This window comes from Bactrocera oleae, chromosome 3 (assembly GCF_042242935.1).
Source record: "Bactrocera oleae isolate idBacOlea1 chromosome 3, idBacOlea1, whole genome shotgun sequence".
Lineage (NCBI taxonomy): Eukaryota > Metazoa > Arthropoda > Insecta > Diptera > Tephritidae > Bactrocera > Bactrocera oleae.
In genome coordinates, this window is record NC_091537.1 from 45,772,501 (window position 1) to 45,797,513 (window position 25,013).

The following is a 25,013-nucleotide window of genomic DNA, read 5'->3' on the forward strand; positions in this document are numbered from 1 at the left end:
ACTGTAACACTTTTTATAAAGCATTGAATGAAGAGCAAAAAGCGGAAGGGAAATAACGGCCAACCTTATATATAACCCTATATCTAACTCGATTAGTTTTAGGTGATACAAACAACCGTTAGGTGAACAAACCTATTATACTCTGTAGCAACAAGTTGCTAGAGTATAAAAATATTGTTTATCAAAAAGAATTAGAATAAACCTCAGAGCAGTGAAGGGTATAGAGGCACTATGTGGGCGTAACCGTGAGAACTCCTTATACATATGTATGTGCAAAACTAACATCAATTCAAATAAAGCTATTAGTTGCATTCTAGAGCGCGCGTGGTGTTGAGCTCAGTGTTTACTTCAAAATGCCAAGTTGTTCGGTAGCGATTTGTATACATGTAAGTGGAATTATGAAACCCTGTGGAATAAACACTATTATGAAAAAATATATATTTTTTTTTATTTAATAAAATTATGAAATTAGTAAAGTCCTTCTCAGTTATGGCGAGACCAGGGAAATAGGGATTCATTTTTATATGAAGGATATAATAGATTCCAGTTTAAATTGAATAGGTACTCATACCTAAGGTAGGACAACTGTCAGCTATAAAAAATAAAGTAGTGCATCAAAGCTACGCTATGGCAGTACGAAGTTCGCCGGGTCAGCTAGTATATTATATTGTTATAATATATCCATTTATTCCCCACACTTTAAGTTACGCATCATATTCCATACGCTTTCCAACACTTAACTTTCTCAATCTCTATTTCTCCTTATCCGTTTATACTGAACATTTATTTTATCTCCCACTCCACCTGTAACGACATATGTTCAGTTCAAATTTTTTGGAGTCAAGAAGGTCCCTCGTAATGAACGGAAATATAGATAATAGGTGATTAATTAGAGAATTTTTAATCGACTTTCATCGAGAAAAGTTCAGTTGATGAACAAATCGATAAGATAAGGGGATGTCGATGGGATTCTTCAATTAAGACTTTCTATAATAAACTAGCAACACTTTTGTGTTGGTCGAACAATGCGTTGTATTTTAATGAAAATAAACTTCCTGACGTTAACAGTGAAAGTATAAATGCAACATGCAACTACCGATTTATTTTTGTGAAAATTTAAATTTGAAGATATTTTTTTGTCAAAATAAATTACGTGACAGTGCAATTAATAGCACAATTACAAAACATTTAAATTTAGGGGATGAAGCGACATTAAAAAAGGTGCTGAACAATTATCGAGACATATATTATGAAGAAGGAAGCAATTTACCGTCTACTAGTAAAATACAACATAGGATTAGAACTAAGAAAGATTTGCCATTTTATGCCAAACTTATAGATTCCGAAATAGACAGACAAATGTATAATATAATTGTTCCGAGCAACAGTCCTTATAATTGACCTTTATGGGTCGTACCAAAGTTTATTGACAATAGTGGCGAACAAAAGTGGAGTATTGTAATAGGTGACAGAAAGTTAAACGAACAGACGATCGACCACAAATTTCCAATTCCACTACGAGTTTAATCGTATGCCCTTTGGGTTAAAAAGAGCTCCCGTGACGCTTCATAAACTAATAAATCATGTTTTAAGAGACTACGTTTATAAAATTTGTGTGGTATACTTGGACGATATTGTACTTTTTTATGTTATAGAACATACTGACTTCATAATGAAAATCATTAAAAAATTTAGTTATAAGTGAATCAGTTAAAAAACCTAACATGAAACTGCAGAGCTGGAAAATTGTTTCTTAACGAGTACGATTTTGATATTATTTATAGGTAAAGGTAAAGACAACACGGTAGCAAATAGTTTAAGCAAATACATAAAGAATGAGAATTGCAAAGCCGCAATCGTATTTAATAATGAAAATACTCAAAACGATAATAGTGGAGAACAGGTAGACATGGTCCACGGACAAGACAGTTCACATGGCACAAGAGGATAACTTAAAATACATTTTTATTACAGAAAAATCGGTTAACTATTACAAAAATCAAGTCTATCTTAATTTTGGTGAAACCGAAAAATATCTTGTAAAAATTGTACACAAAAAGTGTCAATGACATATTGTTGTAACAGTAAAAATCAAATTTATGGAAATAATGGGAGAAGTACTGGTAGAAAAATGTCTAATATGCATTTTTGTGACACGACGAACTTTTTCTTAAATTCCGAAACATGTATGTATACTCAAAATTTTCAACTCAAAGATTTAACATTATATAAAACAAAAATAAAACTAATTGAAATCACGGACAAAAATGAAATACTAACTACACTTATCAAACAGAAACACCAGCGATCTTGGCAGCTTTGAAGCACCGTATAAAATTTTAGGCAAAATGCGAAAACTGATGATTGATAACGAACACTGCATATTGCACATCGCAGTTAAATTATTTTTGGAAGAGGAAAAACTTGCGATTCATGTACACACCCCATGGCACAAAACGGGTAACTTTGACATCGAACGCCTACACGGTACATTAAATGATCATTTGAGAATAATATAGGCATATAAAAGCAATAAGACAGAAGACTTAAGAGAAAAACAGTTCACAATATTTAACAGTTAATTTTATAATAACACAATACATTAAACAACAAGAATGAGGCCGATTGATGTTATAAATAACAAGCAAGAAAGGGCTAAGTTCGGATATAACCGAACATTATATACTCTCGCAAAGTCAAATGGTATACTCGTTTCAGATTTCTTTGTGGATTGACTGATATTTTCGGTAGAAGGACAACTATAGGCTCTGGGGTCCACATATTTAGTACTTAGGGGCTTGAACAGTTTTGGTTCGATTTAGACAATTTTTGGTCACGCAAAGTTTTACCCCGATATCATCATTGTTGCTTGATATGCATAGTGGAAAGTGAAAGAATCAGATGGAATTGAAAATGGTGTTATATGCGGAATAGGCGTGGTTGTAGTCCGATTTCGCCCATTTTCGCACTATAACATAGAAATATGAAAAGTACAATTATGCACCGAATTTGGTTGAAATCGGTTAAGCAGATCCCAAGATATGAGTTTGCAATGACTAATTTTGAACGCGGTTCCTATAAACTCATCTCATACCATCCCAGAAATAAAATTCAATATCTCTGGCGTGTTTAGTGCTTGGTTTATCGCGCCGTCAATAGGGGTGCTAAAAACATTTGCTTCCAGTGAATTTGGTTATTATAGCTTTAGCGGTTTAGAAGATATGCACATTAAATTATTTAGGGGCTGGACCACGCCCACTTTAAAAAAAAATTTTAACTCCAGATGCTTCTCCCTAATGTGATCCTTTGTATCAAATAACAGTCTTGTATCTTATTGCGGAGCTTAGTTATGGCAATTTAATTGTTTTTGATTAATGGCGTTTTGTGGGCGTGGCAGTGGTCCGATTACGTCCATCTGCAATTCCAACCGTCTTACGGTACCAAGTTTCATGAAGATATCTCAATTTTTACTCAGGTTACAGCTTGCACGGACGGACGGACAGACAATCACCCGGATTTCACCTCGTCTCTTCATCCTGATCATGTGTATATATATAACCCTATATCTCTGTAGCAACATGTTGCGAGAGTATAAAAATTATGACACAGGATCGATTTAGAATTTATCTAGAAAAAACAAAGAACAAAAAATTAAAAAAAATTTTTCAGCTTAACCAAAAAAGGCATCAGAGTCAACTCAGTTGGGTGACGTAGTAATTAACAGACTAATTGCAAAGAATAAACCTAAATACCAACAATTAGATATATACCTATATGGGTCATGGTGATTATGTGGTGGACACATCAAATAAAACGAGAACAAAATACTATAAAACGCAATTAAAGTGTAATAACAAATTTTAAAATGTTATGAAAAATTAATAAATATTTAAAAAAAAATCTTAAAACACGATCAAAGATTAATTTAAGAAATTTTTGAAATATGAATTTAAAATGTTATACCAAGAATTTTCAGAGAAGTAAATTTCTTAAGAGTGAACCAATTATGTAATTCGAGAATTTTACACAATGTTCCAAACAAAAAAAAAATTTATGAAAAATTATTAAAAAATATTAAAAATATAAAAATGTAAAAATAACGATTATAAATTAATTTAAGAAATTTTTTTGTTATGAATTAAAAATGTATACCAAGAATTTGCAGAGACGCAAAAAGGATGGAGGTGTTAGGTATTAATTTATTTTCCATACTTTACGCAACATATTCCATACGCTTTCCAACACTTAAACTTCTTAATCTCTATTTTTCTTTATCTTTCTCATGCTTTTATACTAAACATTTATTTTATCTCCCACTCCACTCGCCATTCGCTTGTATTAGGCTATAATTTTTTCGATTAACGACCTCCAAATGTGACATTATACAAATAAAGAACTCGCTTACATAAATATATAAATGTTATTCTTTTATAAGTTAAAACCAGCCGCATTTTATCTATTATCGTAAGTAGTTCCAAAGTTAATCACTACATGCTTAAAACTTTGCAATTTATCGTATGTGCAATATTTGCAAAAATAGGCTGAATTCGTGATTAAATTTTGCAAAAGGGAGGAATTATGTGACATCTAAAATGAATATAAATATATGTATCTCTAAGTACAATATAGTACAGACTTCAGAAATCTGGCAACAACGACAGCAGTGCCCCCTACTTACAAAAACACACATTGAAAAAAAGTTGCATTGGGCTCAGAAAAATATCAACCGTGATTAGAGCAATGTAATATTTACATATGTGTCGACTTATGTATTGTTCAACCCCTTAAGACGTGTTTGGCTAAGAAAAGGACAAACATTTATTCAAAAGAGTGTTAAGCACCTCAAAATAGTGAATGTTTATGGATGCTTTTCTGCTCAAGAATTAGTGGTTTTAAGGTGGTTCACAAAAACCTAAACGCCGTTGGAATAATAAAATTGTATAAATAGGGTTTACTGAAGTCAGCCGAAATGCTTTCCAGCAAAAATAACCATGATTGGATATTGCAAAAGACAATGATCCGAAACATAGGAGTAGACCAATGGAAAATTAACAAAATTTTTCATTCTTCTCTTCCAACATACCTGGAGGTCGCTTCCTATGGAATATGAGCCAAATTTTGTTTCAAGTTGTCATCAAAGATGTCAGGTTATAATAGACAAAACGGGATATTGGAGCAAGTATTAAATAAACGCCAGCTATAACAAAACAATGTTTTTTCTATAATTAAACTCGATAGCTTTTTTGTTGCATTTTCATGGAAATTTTTTGACAAGAGAGCAGAAGCGAGCAGAGATATGACCAATCGAAGACAGCTGGTTTCTTAATAAAGGCTACATATCCCTTGGAAAACAAAAGCGTTAGTTTTTGAACGTACTGTAATATATTGAGTTGATGATCAAAACGTCAACCCGAAGATCGGAATTGATTATATTAGGGATATAAGGTTTAACCAAATGGCTAAATGAATTATACCTCCCCCTTAACATCCGACCTCCCACTCACGAGGACACCACACACAACTCATCATCCATTACCCAGCACCAACCGAGCAGACCTTAAAAGGACCAAACTGATCGGAAAACGGCCCTTCTTTTCGATTCACATTCAAGCACCAAAAACGTTTCAGTAGCGGTCCATGTCAGCAGCAGTATCGTCACGTGTTCCCTTCAATGAAATGAAGTGGAAATTATAACAAAAAACTGTGAAAACTGTGGACTTTAAGTAAATCAAACGAATAAAGTGGATTTGCAAATTAAAGGAGCAAATCGTACCTAAACTTATATCTAAAGTTTATAAAAGAAATATTTAAAAATACAAAATAAAGTGTATTTAAATATTGAAAGTTTTTCGTGAAACCTATATTGAAAAGTGTTGGTTTATTTCCTATCAGGAATCGTGGAATATAGCTAAATGAGTAAACATATGGCCCTTCGAGCCGTGCTGAAAGGCACCTACGGTAAAAGAGCCACAAAGAATATATTTTTAAGAAAAAATTTAAGTTGTTTCGCAGTTGGTCTGGTAGCGCGTGCTCACAAAGTGAAAAGTGAAAAGTGTATTGTCTTCACTAATTTAAATACGTTTTTGGTAATTTTATAAATATTGGTCAGTAAGAGCTCAGCTCCGTTAGAACGAAAGATCATATGGATATGTTACCACAAGTACACAATTTTTTCGAAAGTAACGGATTATTTGACTTTTTTTGGGAAGGGTTAAGAATACTATGCAATGTTTTAGGAAAGACGCGATGAAAGTTTGGCCCATAAAAAACCGAGAAATACAACATATAATGAACATAAGCAAATAGTACGGATGAGCCAGGTGGATCCTTTTTTGACATCACATGAATTAGAGCCCAAATGGAGCATAAGCAAGGTGCAAATGTATCAGCATAGATAGTCCGATGTAGATTGCATAAAAACTCCCTAAATGGGCGAATTGCACGACGCAAACCAAACGTACCAAAGAAGAACATCAAACAAAGGCTAGCGTTTGCAAGAGGGCACCAGCAAAAGGACTCAAAATTCTGGTATCTAGTGGTTTAGAGATAAATCCAAATCAGGCGACCACCACTACAAGAATTAAACCCACGATATACAAAATAAAACTGTGAAACATGGTGGATCATCAGTCATGATATGGGGGTGCTTCACTCCATTCGGGGTAGGACCACGTGTACATGTTGAAGCAAAAAAACTGGAATTATTAAAGAGATATTTCATACTCTTGCAACTTCCCAGGATCAAAGCCAGCGAAATACCTTCAGGTGCATACGGTTTTTAGAACAAAGAAAATCAAGTTACAAGTATGTAGTATAAGACAGTTTGGGTAATTTGTGAACCAATTTCACCTATTTTCGGCATTAAACTATAGTATATTCAATATTATACTTCCAGTAAATTTTACTAAGGTATCTTACATATTTGCTGAAATATGCTATATAAAGACAGCCGGTAGTTCGAAAATCATTCTATTAGGTATATGGGGGCTAAAGGAATTATTGACCCGATACAAACCATTTTTGGCATACAGGCATATTATTATCAGAAAAGGATTCGCTTTGAATTTCTATAACATATCTTACAGATTGACCGATTTTAGTCCAATTGATTTTAGCCCGATTTATACAATTTTTGGTAATAAAGTCGATCAACTCAAAGGCACTATTCATGCAAAGTTTTGCCTCGATACAATCATTGTTGCTTGATGTGCATGGTGGAAAGTGAAAGAATCAGATGGAATTTAAAATTGTGTTATATGGGAAATAGGTGTGATTGTGTTCCGCCCATCGCCTATTTTCGCACTATAACATAGAAATATGAGAACAATGTTATGTACCGAATTTGATTGAAATCGGTGTAGCAGATCCCAAGATATGTAGTTTCACCTAAAAGTAGGCGGCACGCCCACTGTCTAAATTTGAACACGGTTTCTATAAAGCCTTCTCATACCATCCCAGAGATAAAGATTACTGTCTCTAGGGTGTTTAGTACTTTATTTATTGCGGTACCAAGAAATATGTGTACCAAGTTTCATAAAGATGTCTCAATTTTTACTCAAGTTACAGCTTGTACAGACGTACAAACAGTCAGCCGGAATTCAACTCGTCTCTTTATCCTGATCATTTATATATTATATATATAACCCTATATCACAACAATAGGAGGGAAAAGCAAAAAGCAATAAAATACATATAATAAGTATATTTCAATATTTCAATGCTCAAATACCCCTGACAGAAAAATATGTAAGTCGTATGGATATAATTTGTATATTTGAGAAGAAAATTATTTTGCGCATAAGTATGTATGTTTAATGACTAGTTTTTTTGGTTTTTCAACAATTACAAAAATGTAGCGTTAAATAAAAATTCGCTTATTTAACTGTTCTTAATATTGTAACATTAATAAAATAACCATTAATTTAAATAATATTACATCTAAATACGCCGAGTCTTTCTGTAGTAATTATAATTTAAATTCAACATAAAGAAAATGTATATTTCATAAAAATTTTTTAAGCTTATAGCTTTATAAAATTCAACATTTAAAGTCAATCAGTTTAAGCAAAAGAGGTTAAGCCAAGAATACCTTAATTATTACATTCTATAAATGACAAAACAAAAAGTCAAGCAGGCATCATAGTAAAAAAGTTCGCACTAAATGACGATAATTTCAATTTGGTATGGGAATCTATTAAATCAAGATACGAATATGAAAAAATATAGCAGGTCGATAAGCAAGTAACGTTGTTGTTGCTGTTGTAACGGTTATCTAGTCCCCGCTTGGATGATAAGTTATAGTTTGGTTGTCGTCGAGGTTATCTAACGTTAGGCCCAAGAAACAAGCTGTTTCGAGGTGGTTAGTATCATGCGGAGACTCATTGCACACAGGACATATATTTGGAATGTCGGGGTTTATTCTGGATAAGTAGGAGTTTAACATGCTGTTTGTTCCTAGGAGGCGGTTCCGCTTCAAGCAGACGACTGCAGGGGTGTTTTCGCAGAAACTGCTTGGAGAGGAGCTCATTATGTTCCTTATCTGGAAGCATAAGGGCCTCACTGTGCAGGTGTTCTATTGGGGAGATCAAGAGACATCCCGTGATAGTCCGGAGTGCAGTGCTCTGACAAGTCTGAAGCTTCTTCGTCTGCGTTGCACTACATCCAGGCGACCATATTGATGATGCATAGTTTAGGACCGGCCGGCCGATTGCCTTGTATGTTGCCATCAACGCTTCTTTGTATTTTTCCCAAGAGCTGACGGCAAGCGATTTGAGGATTTTTTTGCGGCTCTGTACTTTAGCAGTTATCGGGGTATTGTGAGGAGTGAAGGAGCACAGACTGTCCAATGTTACGCCTAAAATTTTAGGGTTATTAACTGTCGGAATTTTTGTGCCATCGACTGAAATGTTCAGGTCCAGTCTGTATTCCTTCGTCCAACTTGTGAAGATGGTCGCTGTGGATTTAGTGGGGGAGAGTGTCAGACTCCTTGTAGAGAAGAAGCAAGAAAGGTCGGAAAGGTAGCTGTTTACTTTTGAGCACATGCCATCGATTCTATTGCTCGACGTCAATATCGTGCAGTCATCAGCGTACAAGATTATGGAAATTCCCTCTGGTGGATGGGGGAATTTCGAAATGTAGAAATTAAACAGTAGTGGGGAAAGGGCACCGCCCTGTTGAACCCCCTGTTTAATTGTTATAAGTTTGGAGTTTTGGTTTCGAAAGAGTACGGATGAATGCCGACCGCTCAGGTAGTTTATGGTCCACCGCTTCAGCCCTGGAAGGAACGTTGATTGTTCTAGGTCCTCAGCGTTGTGTGATTGACTGTGTCAAAAGCTTTTGACAGATCCAACGCTACGAGAATCGGCCTACCGCAGGGTGGCTTCTGGAATTATCTAGGCATTTATGACGATAAGTGCTGTCGTGGTGCTGTGCACTTTTCGGAAGACATGCTGATGGTCTGCTAGACTCAGGTGGTGAGTGAACGTCGGGCGTAGCAAGGCCTTAAGTGTCTTCACTACTGGGGAAAGGAGAGTTATTGGGCGATAGGACTCCCCTTTGTTGGCGGGTTTCCCAGGTTTCAGTAGTGGGATCACTCTTCCGACTTTCCACACATCGGGTATTTGAAGAGTAGACATCGACAAGTTGAGCACCTTGGTGAGATAGCTTACTCCCGTCGAGCCTAGATGTTTTAGCATCAGCATGCTTATTCCGTCAGGGCTAATGGATTCAGACGATTTGGCCTTTTTGATGACACTCTGAACCTCCCCACCGGTGAAAGTAAGTGGTGCGCAGTTTGTTGGCATTTTGCGCAGCCGTCGGGTAACACATCGTTTGGCCTTGTCGGTCGAAGGGTGCAGTGTAAACTACCGGCTAAAATAGCTCGCGCACTTCTTCGGGTCCGAGGAGGCATGGCCATCGAATTGAATTTCAACCCGGTCGTCATGTTTTCTCGGATTAGACAAGGCCTTGACAGTAGTCCAAAGCTTACTCACACCGGTGGAGATATTGCAGGACTTCAGGTGCTCTATCCATTTTGTCTGCTTATGTTGATTTACCATTTGCCAAATCTCCAAATTGAGATCCCTTATTCGGGGATCACAAGGATCGGCATGGCGTAAGGTGTCGCGCTCGTTTGCTAATACAGCTGCTTCGGCTGGGAAATTAGGGCGGGGTTCCGCGATTCTTTCAGACGGTATGAAGCGAGCAGTAGCAGCAGTGATCACCTTGCGGAATTGACGCGTTAAAGGTGCTCTCAGTAAATTCTATAAAGCCGACGTTACAGTTAATAAAGGTGCGGTTGTTCACAGAAATAAAGTCGGGAGGTTTCTCGATCGAGATAATTATGGACAGATGGTCTGATACGAGAGTTAGCATAGGCATAGGGCGCCAGGTTATGCAATTTATCAGACAACCGCTAGCGATGGTAATATCAGGCGAGCTATTACAGGTGCCCATAATTCTGGTGGGGGCTTCGTCATTGATTGTGCAGAATGTCGAATCGTCTATCTGTTCCGCCAGCTCCATCCCTCTACGACGTTTGACACGCAGGAGTGCCAAAGATCGTGGTGCGCGTTAAAGTCACCTAGCACCAAACAGTTTTCACCACGAAGTAGCGCACCTATGTTCGGGTGATATCCTGTTGAGCAACATGTAACTGGGGGGATGTATATATTAAATATCTCGAGCTCGACATCGCCTGACCGGACAGCTATACCCTGACATTCAAGGGTAGTGTCCCGCGGTCGATGTCACCATCGATTAAACGATATTGCACGGTGTTATGCAATATGAAGGCTAGGCCTCCACCATTATCTCGCTCGTGAAACTTACGCAAAACGTTGAAACCTCCACAACTCAGAAGATCTAAGCGGCTGTCTAGCTTGGTTTCTTGGACCGCAGCTATCGATACGCGTTTCCGGCTCATATATGCAGCTATCTCCTCGATCTTATTCTGGAGTCCGTTCCAGTTAAATTGTAGAATTCGCATTTGTTGCGTGTGTCCGGTTGTGATCCTGGGCTTGAGAGAGGTACGTGTAGGTGGTGGTTGTTGCAGCTGTAATATCCGCATGGGCGGTTGTCGCACTGTGGTGTTGTTTGGCGACACCACTAAATAGGATTGCGGGGGCAGACTCCTACTGCATGGGGCAACATACGACACACTCCACTCACATCTGGTGCCCAGGCCGGAACACGACAGAAAGTGACACCAGCCAGTGCAAGAATTGCACTTGACTGATGTGACGTTCCGGCGTATTACGGTGTGACACACGGAACAAACTGCGCGAGGAACCAGGAGTTGCTGAGTGGTTCTCGCACGAGGATTGGATCAGGTTTAAGTTAGAGGGTTGGTCAGACTGGGAGTCACGCTGCCTTGAGCTCCTTAGGGCCGTTGAGGTCCTTTCTTGGCCACTCGACTGAAGTGGCGGCGCAATGCGCGAACATGGTGCAGATTGCACAGCCGTTGAGGCAGGTGTCGCAGTAGTGCGTTGGCAGCATAGGGGCAGCACCCCTATGGGTCTTAAGGCGTGAGCAGGTCTTAAAATGGATCCATCCATTGCATGTAATGCACCTAACTGAGGTGGAGTTTAGATGGAACCTTTTAGCGCATATGCAGCAAAAGAATTCCTCAGGGCCCGGGTTGGACTAGATGCTCGTGCTTCGTTAAAAGTTAAATAAGACGAATTAAAAAATTATGACCTAAATGCAAAAGAGCAATATTTTGATTTTGCGAAATAAAAATCTGACTATTCAGGAAATTAATAAAAGAGTTGGCTTCCGCAAGTCCTCCATCGGAGAATTTCTAAAAAATTTCGATAGAACCAGGTCTCTTAAGAAAAAAACTGGCTCTGGAGCAAAGAATAAGAAAAGTTCAAGGGAAGATAGAATGGAGCAGCTTGAGGGATCGCTTCAAAACTGCTGAGGACATAAAACTGGTTATTTGAAGATGTCGGTACCGAAGTTAGCGCAAGAACCATTCGTCGAAGGCTTCAAAAAGGTTGTTATATCACATATGTTTATTATGTGCCTGCATTAGAAGCCAATTTCGACTTTTGACTCATGAAAGAAATGGATGAAGGAATATGTATTAATTTTTCGTTAAAAATTAATAAAGTGCTGCAAGACACTTCAAATGTTGACCGTGGCATTCAGTGAGTCCACTTTATTAAAAAAAAAGAAATTACTATAAGTTTTCTACGGCTACATCTATATATATACTTGATCTGCAGAACATCCTCTATACACCGAAGTCCTGGTACGGTATTCTAAAATTTTCCCATTACTTTTATGTTCGTATGTGCAAATCAGACCCATTCGTATAAGGCAATAGCTAATTTTTAAAAGCTAAAAATTAAAATTGTAGTGTTTTTCAATATCTAGAATCAGAATTTAAGCATGAAAACAGAAACCCAACAAAAAATGTTGTTTTTGTTGACTCGTGATATGTGCAGTGTTCACTTCTTGAAGTGAGGCGATTATTGTACCAGTAGCGTAGAATTATCGTACATGAAACGAAATTATCGTACTTTTAAAAAGAATGACTATAATTATTTTAAGTATTGCTAGTTTTTGCAAATTTTTTTTGGAGGTGTAATGTCCAAATCAACATCAGTTGGTTTAGTATTATTTATTTCTTTGGAATCTTCACGTAAAGAACTCATTTTTCACTTTACAGCTACAGAGTGAAAATGATAGTTTATAGCCAATGAATTAAAGTTTTCGATTGACATACTTACTCATTAATATAAAAACACAATCATTTAATATAGAAGCATAATCGCGTTGAGCTTCCAGTTACAGTTTTTTTCGAATTACTATTTTAAATCTTGAACGCGAGAACGTTAGCTCAATACAATAACAAGAATAACAGCCAACACTCTAACCCTAAATATGCAAAGTCTGTGAAGTCTGAACATAATCGAATTAAACCACAATATCGATATTATTTGTTCGTTGAACGAACCAATAGATGGCGTTGTGAGCAAAAAGACGGAATAAATATTTGCTAGCAGTAAGAGCCAAGAGCTCGCGCCTTCTCCTCTTTTTTCCTATAAAAAAAATCGACATTGACCGATATATACGGTATAAAGACAACCAGAAGTTTGAAAATCTTATATTAGGTATATGGGAGATAGTAGTTGATATTATTAGGCCAGCACGTTAAGCTGGTAGCTTAATTCGTATGGAATTGGGCCTCCCGACGACTACCAAACTATAACTTATCACACAAGCGGGGACTAGGTAACCATTAAAACAACAACAACAATAGCTAACTTATTACTTTCCCTCAAGCAGAATCTAGATAATCGCTACAACAACAACAACAAACAAATGAAATCAATAATAACAGAGCACAATCGAGATCGCTTGCGATTAAAATCTAATCAGGAATCGATTGTAATGTATATAATAAGTGAGGAGTAATGTTAATCAGCGACGTGCCTTACCTATAACTTACCGACTGTACATAGTAGTTACTGTGTATAACGGTGCAGAACGAGAGTAGAAGAGGGCGCGTCACACGATCTACGTCTAATTATATGGTAAAGTTTTATTTAACATTCATCGAATGTAATTGCAAAATCGAATCGTGATTTTGCAAAAAAAAGGGTCCTCCGTTAAGACCTTCTGCAGGAATAAACGGATGACTATGCAAATTTTCACGTCTTTCCGTGCTATGGTTCGGAAGTTCTGCGAGTACATAACGAAATAGTTTTTCATTTTTATATGTAAGAAGATAATTAAATAATAAATACTCAGTGAAACCAAAAATATAATTTATAGCAGTTTAATGCAACGGTGGTCCGATCGGCTGTCAAATGAACAGCTTGTTGGTGAGAAAAGTACGGATGCAAATTTCATATCGATATTTCAAAAACTAAGGGACTAGTCGCATATATACAAGCGGACCGACAGACGGACATGGCAAAATTGGCTCAGCTCGTCACGCTGATCATTTACATATAAGGTTGTAAAATATCTCCCTTCCTCCGCTTGTTTGCTCTTCATTCAATGATTTATAAAAAGTGTTACAGTGATCGGATTTAGTTAAAATATGCGCCGTTTTGTTCGATGATCTGTTTCCATCTAGACGGCAACTTCATAACACCTTCCTCGTAGAAGCCCCCCTCCTTATTTGCGAAGAATTCGGACAGCCACTTTTCACAAGCCTCTTTTGAGTTCAACTTCACACCACCAAGGGCATTCGCCATGGACAGGAACAGGTGGTAATCATTTGGCGCTACGTCCGGGCTATATGGTGGATGCGATAAAACCTCCCATCCGAGCTCCCGTAGCTTCTGACGAGTCATCAACGAAGTGTGTGGTCTGGCGTTGTCCTGGTGGAACACTACACCCCTCCTGTTGGCCAATTCTGGACGCTTCTGGTCGATCGCCTGCTTCAAGCGGTCCAGTTGTTCGCAGTAGATGGTAGAATTAAGCGTCTGGCGATATGGGAGCAGCTCATAGTGGATGATTCCCTTCCAATCCCACCAAACACACAGCAAAACCTTCCTGGCCGTCGATCCCGGCTTGGCCACTGTTTGGGACGATTTACCGGCCTTCGACCACGACCGTTTTCGCTTGATATTGTCGTATGTGATCCATTTTTCGTCACCAGTCACCATCCGCTTCACGAATGGGACGAGTTCGTTCCGTTTCAGCAGCATATCGCAGGCGTTGATTCGGTCCAGAAGGTTTTTTTGCGTCAAATTATGCGGCACCCAAACATCAAACTTTTTTTTGTATCCAGCCTTCTGCAGATGGTTCAAAATGGTTTGGTGACTAACTCCCATCTCCTGGGCGATGTCACGAGATGCCATATGCCGGTCTAACTCGATGTATTCCATGATTTGATCGGTATTTGTCGTCACAGGTCTTCCGCCGGCTGGCTTATCCATGGTGTCGTTTCCCCCAAAACACCATTAATCTCACGGAATGTTTCTCTAGCGGATTTGCCTTTAACGAAGGAAAACTTTAAAATCGCGCGAATTTCGGCGTTAGTGAACTCCATGTTTACACGTCTATAACTGTTGAACGCAATATCCAAACTAATCATGCATAGCGTTGTTTTGTAGGTTATGTCAAGACCTTTCAAATTATGTATAGTGTTGCCAGATACGAGCTCTGTAGCGCTTTGTACATAGCCGCGAAATTCAAAAGACAAAAAAGCGAAAGGGAGATATTTGACAACCTTATATATATTATATACTTAATAGGGTATCTGACGTTTCCTTTTGGATGTCACAAATATCGTGGCAAACTAAATATACCATGTTCAATGTATAAATATTGAAATAAGGTAAAACAAACGGCTGAGATATAGAATAGCATCTTCCGAATTTGGGGTTAAAAGTTGTATGTATGTAAAGAGGAAGTTCTCCAGATTAGGAAAATATAAATATATTGTTGCTGCTGTTTTTAAGATATTTGAATTTAGACTTAAAAAAATAAACAATTTAAAGTGCTTGTTTCTTTAATTTATAATGAATTTTACACCTATGTTTTTAACTTTTATATCCACTAAACTTCACTACTTCGTTTCTACACATTTGATTTGCATTAAAAAGTGAAAAATAACTTTTATTCATACAATAACAAAATGGTTGCATGCTAAACAAAAATTAAGTGTTACCATATTTTGAAAACTAATATAAATAAATAAAAAGAAGGATTTTGCCGTCAATACAAAATTCATAATCGTGTGGTGAGTAACGCATAATCCAATCACTTGATAAATCCTAGTGTTGGACTTACCAGGACTATTGTTTTTTTGTAGCGCATCCAAGAATGGAAGACACCCCGTTGTTGGACCGACTGGGGGGAAGGCCACCAATACAGAAAGGAATTCTACACGAAAAACTAATGTTATTTACTTCCTTCCATTGCATTGGTTTCGCTTATAAGCCAAAAATAAAAAAATCATGTTTAAAAAAGCGAAAAAGTAATCAAATTGTCTCTAAAATGTCCAAACTTCTTAAAGGCAAACTGGGTTTTTCTGGAAATCTAACAGGACGTTTAAAAAAATAGAATTGAAGTTTTGATCATTTTTTAACAAAAGCGAAATTCAAAGTGGTCAGGCGAATTATTACGTTTACGAATTTAAATTATTTTTAATGGATTTTGAAGTTAGGTATTTATTTTATGCTACAAAATTAACGAAAAACAAGTAAGAAAGGGCTAAGTTCGGATGTAATCGAATATTTTATACTGCCGCAAAGTCAAATGGTATACTCGTGTTAGATTTCTTTGTGGATCTTGCCGCCTTGTTCTATGTTGACTGATATTTTCGATAAAAAGTCAACTAAAGGCACTGGGGTTCACATATTCAGTACCTAGGGGCTTGAACAGTTTTGGTTCAATTTAGATAATTTTTGGTCACAAGGTGGCATACTTTAAACGCATTATTCACGCCAAGTTTTACGCCGATATAATCATTGTTGCTTGATTTGCATACTGGAAATTGAAAAAATCAGATAAAATTTAAAATGATGTTATATGTGAAATAGGCGTGATTGTAATCCGATTTCGCTAATTTTCGTATTATAACATAAAAATATGAGAGGAATATTATGTATCAAATTTGGTTGAAATCGGTTAAGCAGATCCCAATAAAGTGGGCGGGGCCCACAATTCCCACAACAGCCGGTTCTGCGATACCGGAATTGACCCGGATTTTATCCGGCCAAGGGCTGTTATTTCGGCGATCTAACCCTGTTTGGATCGGTAAGTTTTAGATTAAGTTTGTCGTCATTGGAGCAACGCCTAGCAGCAGGGTTGCTCCGTATCCTCCTGACCCGTGCTGGCATCGAGTCCAACCCGGGCCCCGAGGAATTCTACTGCTGCGTATGCGCAAAAAGGCTCCATCCAAATTCCACCTCGGTTAGGTGCAATACATGCAATGGATGGAGCCATCTTAAGACCTGTTCAGGCCGTAAGACACACAGGGAGTGGACCACGGGTTACGTGGCCCCATGCTGTCAACGCAATAATGCGACATCTGCCTTAACGGCTGTGCAACCTGCACCATGTTCGGGCACTGCGCTGCCACTCCAGTCGAGAGGCCAAGATAGGACCTCCACGGCTGAAGCGGTGGACTATGAACTACCTGAACGGTCGGCATTCATCCGTACTGTTTCGAGGTCAAAACTCCAAACTCAGGAAAATTTAACAGGGGGTTCCGCAGGGCGGTGTCCTCTCCCCGCTACTGTTTAATTTCTTTATTTCAAAACTCCCCCAGCCACCAGCGGGAATTTCAATGACCTCGTACGCTGATGACTGTACGATATTGACGTCGGGCAATGGAATCGATGGCATGTGTTCAAAGGTAAACGGCTACCTCTCCGATCTTTCTCGCTTCTTCTCTGCAAGGAACCTAACACTCTCCCCCACCAAGTCCACAGCGACCATCTTCACAAATTGGACGAAGGAGTACAGACTGGACCTGAACATTTCAGTCGATGGCACAAAAATTCCGACAGTAAATAACCCTAAAATTTTAGGCGTCACTTTGGACAGTCTGTGCTCTTTCACTCCTCATACGACTTCAATAACTGCCAAAGTACAGAGCCGCAACAAACTCCTCAGGTCGCTTGCCGGCAGCTCATGGGGAAAAGACAAAGAAACGTTGTTGGCAACATACAAGGCAATCGGCCGGCCGGTCCTTAATAATGCAGCCGCAATATGGTCGCCTGGATGCAGTGACACGCAGAAGAAGAAGCTTCAGACCTGTCAAAACACTGCACTCCGGACTATCACGGGATGGCTCCTGATGTCTCCAATCGAACACCTAGATAGTGAGGCCCGTATGCTTCCGGTTAAGGAACATAACGAGCTCCTCTCCAAGCAGTTTCTGCTGGGATGTTTTCGTAGAAACCACCCCTGCAGTCGCCTGCTTGTAGCAGAGCCGCCTCCTAGGAACATCAAGAGGTCCTTCCTTGACTACGTCGACGACATTAGACAGTACGCCGACCAGACTTCGGACGCAACTAACTTCAAACAGGCACTGACCGCCATTCACAGTGGAGCCATTAACACCATCACCGACTCCCTCTCAGTGAATGGCGTAATACGAGTCAAACCACCACCCATAGCATACACAGAGCTCGAGTTGCCTCGCGAATCTAGAGTGACCCTCGCGCAACTTCGTTCTGGATACTGTAGCAGGTTAACCTCCTACCTATCCAGAATAGACCCTGTCATACCAAACACATGTCCTACATGCAATGAGTCTCCGCATGACATTAACCACCTCTTTGCATGCCCAACAAACCCCACTCATCTAACACCCCTCGCCCTATGGTCCGACCCCGTCGAAACAGCTCGTTTCCTGGGCCTTCCGTTAGATGACCTCGACAACAACGAATCTAGAATTTATCACCCAAACGGGGATTAGGTAACCGTTACAACAACAACAACAACAACAACAAGTGGGCGGCGCTGTCATCCGATTTCACCCATTTTCGCACCATCGATAGAGATGCTAAAAACATTTGTTTCCAGTGAATTGTTATTATAGCTTCTTTTCATGTTTCTATGTCATAGTGCGAAAATGGGCGAAATCGGACTACAACCACGCTTACTTCCCATGTAACACCATTTTCAATTCCATCTGATTCTTTCACTTTCCACTATGCAAAACAGGTAACAATGATTATATCGGGGTAAAACTTTGCCTGAATAATGCAATTAAAGTATGCCACCTTGCGGCCAAAAATTGTCTAAATCGAACCAAAACTGTTCAAACCCCTAAGTACTAAATATGTGGACCCCAGTGCCTATAGTTGACCTTCTACCGAAAATATCAGTCAATCCACAAAGAAATCTCAAACGAGTATACCATTTGATTTTGCGAGAATATAAAATGTTCGGTTACATCCGAACTTAGCCCTTCCTTACTTGTTTTTTAGTTGCGTTTCCCCCCGATTCATCCATGCCTTTCTTTTTCAGTGTATTTGTGTATGCCTTGAGTGCCAACAATCAATGCGAATATACTTTTGTATCGTATTATTATTAGTAAGACCACCCCGGTACCCTTAAAATAAAAAAAATCGATCGATCCATTACTCACTGTTACTATGGGAGCTATAGGATGTAGTTGTACGATGTGCCTAATTTTTGTATAATACATATATATTTTTATAGATTTTTGATGAAAATTTCAAAATGATATCTCTGTATTTATTTTCTTTTGGTTCCTTTGCAAATATGTAGATAAGGTAACACTGATTACCAACAACCCTCTTGTTACTGTGTTGAACGTATATTACTAACGTTAGAACTACCAACCGGTGGTTGTTGTTATTGTTGTAGCGGCAGAATTTGCCGAGTTGACGTCAAAATGACCGATTGCATCATTTATTTATACCATTTCATCTTTATTCCAATTTAATATTTTACGATAATGTTATGATTTTTATATATAGATTATTTTGTTTTTCGTTTATAATTTTCAAATAGACCTATTTGAAATAGGGATATGGTAAATCTTGATAGTTCTAGTGTTAAATATTGAATTATAGTTATTTTTGCACCATTTAAATATGTCAAAACGAATTAGTGAAGTGTAAGTTGATATAAAAGTTAAAAATATTAGAGTAAATTCCATTATAAAACGTATAGTTGAATTTTTGAATTTTATATACAAATATCTCAAAAATCCTAATTCTACGGCAACTATATCTTCTTAATCTGGAGAACCTTTTATATCCGTACATACCCTTTTTAACCCCGAGGAGATACTATTATATAATTTACCAAAACAAACACAACTGTTGGTATTGTAAGGGTTGCTTTCAGACAGCACAAATCTATAAGGAAATTGTAAGCAATTGAATAGGGCTGTAAGCTCGTTTTATTTGTCAACGATTTAGTTATTGGCTTATGACGGTCGGGTCACGGTAAAAACGCCTGTTCTTATCAAAAAAAAAAGTTGTTCTATAAGTTTCATTGAGATACCTAACCGGTCATCACCAATATACAACATAAAAACAGTTCATACGACAGTCGAGTCTACATAACCGGAACGGACGCGCATTTATTCCGGCCAAAGACTGTCAACTCGGCAGAATTCTGTCGCTACAACAACACCAACAACATAAAATGATCCGGTTCAACCAATTTTTCACATTCCGGCATAAGCAAAAGATTTTTCCCCCGAGTTTTAGTAATTAATTATTCGCAAGCATACAGATAACTTAAAAACTATAAATTAGCATCAATAAAATATAAATACTCCCATTCTAAAGAACTTTCTCATTTACCCCTTCCCTATTTTAACTTCGAAATTAGGGGATGGTATTCTAAAATTTGTCCCAATATTTTACAAATTATTTGTTAATATATGTAGATAGACTAGTAATTACCGTAATATGCTCAGATTCGTGCCACAAATGCCACAAAATCCACCACCACATTGCAGCTCCAACAATTTCAGCACCAACTTTAGTAATTGCAGATTGCTTCAATGGAACCTCTCTGTACGACACTCTGAAATATATTTACGTAATATTAAGCTAAATAAATTTATTAAACAATAGTTTACACATGGCTCCTTCGAATCCCTTGTACAGCTTTTTCACGTTGACACAGCATTGCGTGTCGATAAGCACAGAAAACATTTCGAAAATTGCGAATCATATTAACAATATATAATTTTATCAGAAGTAAATGTTCTTTCCATTGTATAAAGGTTAGGCTTGGGTAAAAAATATCGATATATTTTCAATAAATAATCGATAATTATGGTAGATATTTTAAATATTGATATATCGATATTCGATATTTTTTCCGGATATCAAATTCGATTTTTTTTATGAACTCCTCTTCGACTTCAATTCTCGATTAGGGCCGCGTTTAAAATCCAAGTCAATTATTAATTAATTACTATTTCAGTCACACATTAATGTTTTGCATAAAGCTATCCTTCACTTTACCCTTTACCGAAGGAATTTAACTTGTTTGCGAACGCGACCTAAAAAGAGAGCAATGAATGAATGAATGAGTAAGTAAATCGGTATAGGTTCGGAGTGTTGTCATTCATAAAAATCAATTTTACTGAGGTTAGACAGCGAAGTCTGTAGTTATGTGGGTAGACGTATGAGTGAGTGGATTGTGTGAATATAATTGTATTGGTTTTGTTTTTGCTATCCACATCCATCGGCAATGTCGGCAGTGTGGAAAATCTTTAAAAAAAAGAATAACCAAGAACCCGTGACGAACAATTTGTGCAACAAGTCATATAAAACAAGCGGGAATACCACAAATTTAGTTACCCATCTCAAAGTAAAACACCATTTTGCTTATTTGCAATTACTTAACATGCAGAAGTCAACAAAATCTGGCAATGAGAATGAACCAGAACTCGAAGATGCTATGTCAGTAGACTCAGTAGGCAATGAGAACAGTAGTAACAGTGTAGATGGAAGTATATCAATATTTCAATTCAATACTATAATATTTTTTTTAGGTTATGAAAGTATGAGTTTATCTTTTGTGAATGTTTGTCGAACCGCTTGTCCTCTTTTTAAAATGCCCTGTAGAAAAAAGGTTTCTATTTTTAAAATAATAATTATAATAATAACAATAATAATTTTAACACTGTAATGCTTGGTTAACGCCCGCATAATAGAAAGTTCCATCCATTCTATGAGATGAAGAATTAAAACTACACCATACTAATAATAAAAGAAGTTATTTAATAAAATATATTTTAATTGACATTATACAAATTCAGATCAATGTTAAACTAAACAACTACTATTTATCATTTATTTCAGGTAACACAGTTGATAGAAAACAGATACAGCACTACAAAGGAGGTTATTATAAAAACTCTAAATGAGTTAACTTTTTTAAGTTTCACCAGTACTCACAATTACTAATTCTACAAGGAGTTTTCTAGTAGTGACGGTTCACTTCATTGACACCTTAAATGGATCGCCTGTTCTTCAGAATATAAATCTATGTGCACAGAAACTATCACAAGTATATTTATTTGATCTACGTTGAAATTCATAAGATCAACATTATCTTACCTCCACAATTGTTTATAATACAATGTAAAAATATATGAACGCCTTTTTTAGGGTCCTACGGGACAGTACATCAAAGAATGCTGGGAAGAAATCTGTGAAGAGTTTAATATTGACAAGGATAAAATAGTATCCATTACCACTGATGGAGGTGCAAATATAGTGACAGCAGTGCGATTTTTCTTAGCTTATAATCACAGAATTCCCTGCATGGCTCATTGTTTGAACCTTGTGGTTGATGGCTACGAAAACTGGTAGAAATACACCAGACATGATCACCACGTCGCAACTCCATATTATACGCGATCTCATTGGCCTTCTTGGTCCGTTCAAAGAAGGCACGGAAGAAATCAGCGGTGCAAACTACGTGACAGCGAGTCTAACCATTCCTGTTTTAAATTTACTTCGTCAAGTAACAGATCAAGCTACACCATCGACCACTTTAGGAATAACTATACAACAGGCCTTGCTTAAAAAAATCGAAGATAAACTGACTTCAGTAGAAAAAAATCCTTTTTTTTCAGTTTCTACCATTTTGGACCCTCGCTTTAAGCGAATCCACTTCACGTCTCCAATTGACGTGGCACACGCAATTTCTAAAATAAGCGATGACATTCGTGCAGAACACAGGCGTAGAGGGCAACGTTCCCAGAAACAAGACCTGCACAAATAAACGCATCAGAACAGAGCGAGACCGAGTCTTCTATCTGGTCCAGGCATGAGAAACTTTTAAATGTTAGCGTATCTGCGCAAGAGGTTCCAAGGGCTGGCTCTATACCCAATGAACTTAAGCAGTATCTGGACCAACCATTACTGGATAGGAAATCAGATCCAATAAAGTTTTGGGTGAGTTGTCGACATTTGACGCCGGTTCTTTCTAATATCGCTTTAAAATACCTAATATGCCAAGCATCTTCCGTGTAGTCAGAAAGGCTTGCGTCTGTTATTAACTTGGCAGTGCCAGACAATAGAAGCAGATTGACAGGGGCGCACAAAAAACAGAGAGTGCTTCTCATGTCGATATCTGACATTTATTGGTTTGACTAAATGATTATATTGTAATGTTTTGAATAAATAAAACTACATGACTACCAATTCGTATTCAATTTTCGATACCTACTACACTAACTTTGACAATGTGCAAATATTTCGATATACATATAGATAAGTATCGAAATAACAAAATATCGATATTTTACACGATCTATATCCATACTTTCAAATATTATCGATATATTTTTTCATTTGCACATCCCTAATAAAGGTACAAGTAACCAATCCTAAGATTTTCACTAATGTGTACACAAAAATATCCCACTTGGTACGGGTTGCCTCGAAAATTCAACTACTAAAATCACACTTGGTACGGGTTGCCAACCAATATTCTGCTACTAAAGTCACACTTTGAACGGGTTGCCAACCAATATTCTCTACTAAAACGTCCAAATGACAGAAATCTGCTACAGTGTGTTGCCGTATAATGTTTTAAAATTATAACTTGAAGCTTTAACTTATTTTTTTATATTATAATTATAATCATTATGTGCAATAAATATATAATAATCTTTTGTTTCGAAAATGTTCTTGAAAGTTTTCATTATTATTTCCATTCTTGTAGGGTTCTTTCCCATGACATAAAAACAGAAATCGATAACTGACCACAACTGATGTAGCTGGATATCACCACAGTAGCGATAGCATACTCGTTCGCGATTCTACTCGAGAATGAGGTATTTCATAAAATAATCGCTTTTTCAAGTAGAATTCCTAAATCGATCAAGAATCGATTCTTGACATTCGATTTTACGGTTAGGTAACAAGTTTCAAGCACGGATCCCGAATTTGTCCATTTAGACCTTTTTTTTCGTGAGTCATTGGTCCATCACTTAGAGGAATGGTCCATTTCGAATTCAATGCTTTTCTTTGTCCAACAACTGAACAGGGTTATTTCATTATCGCACTAATCATATTCAGTGGCAGCGCTGCTAAATAGTTACACGCTTGTTCTCCAAGTTATGGGATCTGGTTAAATAATGCAGCGAACACGAATACCAGAAAATATCAAAAGGACGATAAATTGACAGTTAAAGATTTACTATATAAATATAAATTGACAGTTAAAGATTTACTATATATATCACGACAACACTCTAACTAGAACTGTGTTTGCTGCACAATCCGGCAGGCCTTATATAGTAAATCTGTAACAAAACATTGCTTCTAGAACATTCTGGCAACTACGAATTCGCTAACTAGTTGCTTCTGGCAGTTGATCGTTCATTCGATTTTGTTCAATCATCTATGTTCGTCACACTGCCCTCCACCTAAGTCTGATCGTCCCGATTAGACATATTTGTGATACCAAACACAAAGCTTTTATGTCCCCCATCTCCTCTTCTAGGCTGGTGCTGACATCGTTAGCCGCCCTTCTCTTCTTGGAGTTTATTCCATCCGTTTTCCGGATACTCAGTTTCTGGTACATCCCTTGACTTAAAGCTGACTCGAGACTCCATTCTTGATCAGAACGTAACTCCATTGGAACACCGAATCTCGTTACCCACTTGTTGATGAATGCCTCCGCCACTGGTTCAGTCTCTTGGTTAGGAATTGTGTATACTTGTGGCCATTCATTGAAATGGTCCTTGACTACCAAAACATGACTATTTCCTAATTTATTGGTGGGGAATGGACCATCTTCATACACGCCTATTTTCTCAACTGGCGCACGCGAATTGTGCTGTTTCATCTGCCCATGACTCCTGGACCTTGATCCTTTAGCTACAATGTTCTCAGCATATTTTGCAATCCTTTCTATAGCTGATTGACAACCAGTCCAATAAAACCTTTGCTTCAAATGCTCCAAGGATTTCATGTCTCTCAAGTGCCGTCCTCTTGGACATTTGTACTGCACGTTAAGAACATCAGGAATTCCAACCCTTGGAACAACCATAAGTACTCGGAAGGGTTGCTTATTTTTGCTTTTCC

The 25,013-nt window shown here is 37.6% G+C and overlaps 1 non-coding gene and 1 pseudogene across 1 annotated transcript in view; one reads left to right on the top strand and one right to left on the bottom strand.

The window, feature by feature from the left end:
* Positions 1-20,724, bottom strand: part of LOC106621913 (uncharacterized) — a 63,220-nt gene extending 42,496 nt beyond the window's left edge. The window contains exons 1-2 of the transcript XR_011395214.1: positions 20,540-20,724; positions 20,361-20,484 (exon numbers count right to left, since the gene is read on the bottom strand). This is a non-coding gene — a transcript (uncharacterized protein). The remainder of the gene's footprint in view (positions 1-20,360; positions 20,485-20,539) is intronic.
* Positions 20,725-21,068: 344 nt separating this feature from the next.
* Positions 21,069-23,569, top strand: LOC118681307 (uncharacterized; annotated as a pseudogene).
* Positions 23,570-25,013: the final 1,444 nt, after the last annotated feature.